Raw genomic sequence first — 4,165 nt, forward strand, 5'->3', positions numbered from 1 at the left:
TACGGAAGGGTCCAATAATCTGTTTTATCTGAATTTATTTGACAGGTAATAAAATTAAATTGAGAAGGAAAATATTGTAGAAGAATTTTTCCCCCCCCCCGTCTTCACTTCAGTACCATTTATGTCTGTGCAGATATATTCTGTATTTAATGGGTACACAGGCTCCATCTGTTCATTATGAATCTCTCCTGCAGACCCGATATCTGGGCTCGAGGAAATGTATTTCAGATAAGATTTAAAAAGGCAGGTAATCCATTTTTATGAGCAGCTTTTTTCCTGCCTGTGTTGGAGCAAAAAGATGGGAGGAAGGAGAGATGAGGGAATCAGAGAAATCTGCAAAGTAGGGCAGAAATTTTCTCAAAAGTTGTAGCATGTTGCTTTTGTATCCATTCCCCTTTACTTTGTTCCCCATAAATAAATATCACTTTGAATATTGCGATTTCAGAGGGTTTCAGATGTTTATCAACAGCCTTTGGTTTGACACCAAATTCAAAATACTGAGTGTTTCAGAAAACTAACACTTTGAACCTGGTGGTGGCAGCATCATGCAAGGGAGACGCATTTCCTAGATGTGTTTTAATTAGTTTTAAACATAACATCAGTCTTATGTAGAGAACACAAACATATCTTGAATTAGAATTAGAGCATATAAATTGACTTTTTACAATTTTGGAAATTTTCTGAGTTTAAAAAGTTGAAAAATCTTTACTTTTAAATTTCTGAAATTAATCTAAAAATTTTGTTTGTTTTTTTTTTGCAAATTTACGACTTTTGGAGTTCGGAGAAGTTTCTTCTTTGAAATGTGTGAAATTAATCTAAAAATATTTTTGGTTTTTTTCTCATAAATTTACAGCTTTTATAGTAAAATATCTTTGTTTTTTGTTTCTTTTTTAATTTTCAGAGTTTTTGTCTAGAAATTTAGAATGTTTCGAGCTTGGAAAACTTTAGAAAAGTTTATTCTTGAAAATATTCAACTTGAAACTAAGAACGTTTTTAAATTTCTTGTGGGTTTTTTTCTTGGAAAATTCAAATTTCAAGAAAAAGTGATAAATATACACAAGAAAACAGAAATTTTTTGATCAGTTTCACATAATTTTATATTTTCTGAGCTAAAAAGATGAAGAAAAAAAAACTTTGGAGCTCAGAAGTTTTTTCTTTAAAATATGTGAAATTGATCCCAAAATGTTAATTTTTCTTTGGAAATTAATGACTTTTTAAGCTTAACGAATTTTCTTGTTTTTTTCTTGAAATTTTCCAAATCTCAAAAAAAAAAATGTATGGAAATGTTCTCTTCCTTCTTTCCGACCTAAACGGCCCTTAGAGGAGTAAATGGTTCTGCTGGATCTCTGGATGCTGCCAGGTTCCCCCGTCAGTGTTTTTGTTTCCCTGCCGTCGGCTGCAGACTGAACATCCGCCGCTCAGCCCTGCTGTCCGTCAGCGCCGGGCCCGACGGAACCGAGCCGCGGATCGCTGCCTGGAAGACGGAGCAGAAGAAGGACTGAGAGCGGCTCACGTCTTCCTCACCGTAGGATGAGTCATCCTCGGCACTGCGCTGTGAATGAAACGGGACGGGGAGGGGACACCTGCAGGGAGGAGGAGGAGAAAAAGAAGAAACATCAGAGAGTTTCTGTCAATGAGAGAGGGAGGAGGGATGGAGGGATGGATGATGATGTCAGAAGGAGAGATGAGTGGATGTGATGAGGAAACAGCTGCTGGAGGAGAAGAATTCAACCAATCAGATCCAAACAAAGGGAGGAGGGAAGGAAAGAAGAGAAAGAATTAGGAAACAACAAGGGTGAGAACCGAGATAACAAAGGAAGGGAGCGAGGGAGAGAATTAGGATACAATGAAGGAAGGAAAAACAAGGAAGGAAAGGACCACACAAAGAAAGGACAGAGAGAGAGAAGGAAGGAAAGACAAAGTAGGGAGAGAATTAGGACACAACAAGGGTGAGAACAGAGGTAATAAATAAAGGCCACAAAGGGAGGGAGTAAGGAATGAATAAAGGAAGGAACGAAAGGAGAGAGAGAACTAGGACACAAGGAATGTAGGAAAATCAAGGAAAGAAGGGAGAGAACAGAGGAAATGAAGAAAAAAAGGAAGGATACAGAGGAGGGACAAAAGGAAGGGCGGCAATAAGGAAGGAAGGAAAGACAATAAAAGGAGATGATTAGGACACCACTTCCTTACCTTCCTACCAGAGGTAAGGAAGGAAGGACACAAAGAGAGGAATAAAGGAAGGAAGGAGAGAAGTAACGGGTAGGACACAAAGAAGGAAAGGCACAAGAAGGGACAAAACAAAAGGAGGGAGTAAGGATGCAAAGGGAGGAATGAGGGAAGGAAGAGAATTAGGACACATTAAGGGTGAGAACAGAGGTAATGAAGCAAGGATGCAAATGGAGGAATGAACAAAGGAAGGAAACAGTCAAAAAGGACAGAAGGAACGGATGAAGTTAGGACACAGTGAAGGAGAGAACAAAAGGAAGGAAGGAAAGATTCAGAATGGATAGAGTTGGGACACGATGAGGGTGAGGACAGAAGGACAGAAGGAAGGAAGGAACAGAGGAAGGACACAGAGCTACAAAATCCTTCAAAATTTCCAGAAGAAAATTCCAAAAAGACGTGGAAATTTCAGACTTCCAAAAGTCCAAAAGGTCGAACTCTTGAGTTTTTTCTAGCAAACTTTTGACTTTCCAAACTCAGAAATTTTCACCTTTTTCTAGAAAATGTGAGATTAATTTATAAAAATCTGAGTTTGTTTTGCCAGATGTTACTCCTCCTGTTTTCTGTCTACCATGGCTGTAACATGCTATCTTATCTTTAACGCCGTTTGTACGTTTAGAGGTTAGAGGTCAGCATCACAGGGTTAGATCCTCTGCTCTGATTGGTCAGTTTTAGGGTTTTCTCTTTCCTTTATCCTTTACACGACGGAGAGGAAAAATCCCTTTGATGCTCGTCTTTTCCTTCCGCCTCAACCAGACAGATGTACAGTTCACCTCCACCGTGAAGGTCGGAGGAGGCGTGGCGAGTGATCTTCAGTCGTTTAAGGCAGAGCTGCTCCCCCACGACCTCTGCAGAGGTCACCGCTGCAGTCCCAGAAGCCCCCAGGCCTCTGAAGGAGCATCGATCACCACAAGCCTCAGTTCTCACACCCAGATGCTGCGAGGACAACCGTGGCCACCGCTTTTATCCAGGTACTGCTGTTTCCGCAAATGATAATCTCAGCAAAAACTCATCAGTTTCTCATGAAAGTCTTTTCTTTTTGTTTTCCTGAGCTGTCTGAACAATCTGTGTATTTTTTTCATCCTTTAGTAGAGATTTAAAATAAATGAGTAACAAGGCCTCAAGGCTAGCTCAGCTACGCTAGGTTGGTGGAATCAAGTGTCTCTTTCTGTCTGTGGTTACCTAGCAACTTATTCATTCGGTGGTTACCTAGCAACGACCTGCCGAGTAAATGACGCAGCTGCGGTTTAACGTTCCGCCACTGAAACAGAAAAGGTCAACAGTTTGGCATAATTTCACATATTTAAGGTGAGAGGCGAGAGAAAACCCTTTCCAGGGGTTCACCCTGGAGGTCGTCAGTCTGTCGCAGGGCAACACAGAGACAGACACGACAAACACCTTGTGAATTTAAGTCAATAAATACAAAACTTAAATTTATGCATTTATTGACTTAAATTCACAAATTTAGATGTCTACGCATGCATTTTTAATTGACAGTAGTCTTATCTCATACATAACTCCTGGTGTTTCCATAGCAACTAAAACAAACAAGAACCTGACACAGGTCATTTGACATCATCATATCATCTATGTTCTCATCGATGATGTCATAAAGGTTCAAATGATTATTATTATCATTTGGAATACAAGAATTCTCAGTTTGCTTTTCAACGTCGTTGGAGGTACAACACTTTGATAGAGAGACGATTTCGGACAGTGATTTTAGAAACCATTTCAACTGCAGTCAAAATGATTTTAACTATCGGTTGGGGCCTTGGGTTTCTTGTCACGAAGGGAGTAGAGAAGTTGCTGGGATATCGGATAAAAGATGAAGACATTTCAGCAGAGAGCTCATCTGACGAAAGTACAAAACACCTTGATTTTGACATTGTCGCCGAAGACAATGTAAAACAAAGTGATGTTTCAGCAGGGAGCTCATCTG

This window comes from Xiphophorus hellerii, chromosome 14, assembly GCF_003331165.1.
Source record: "Xiphophorus hellerii strain 12219 chromosome 14, Xiphophorus_hellerii-4.1, whole genome shotgun sequence".
Classification (NCBI taxonomy): Eukaryota; Metazoa; Chordata; class Actinopteri; order Cyprinodontiformes; family Poeciliidae; genus Xiphophorus; species Xiphophorus hellerii.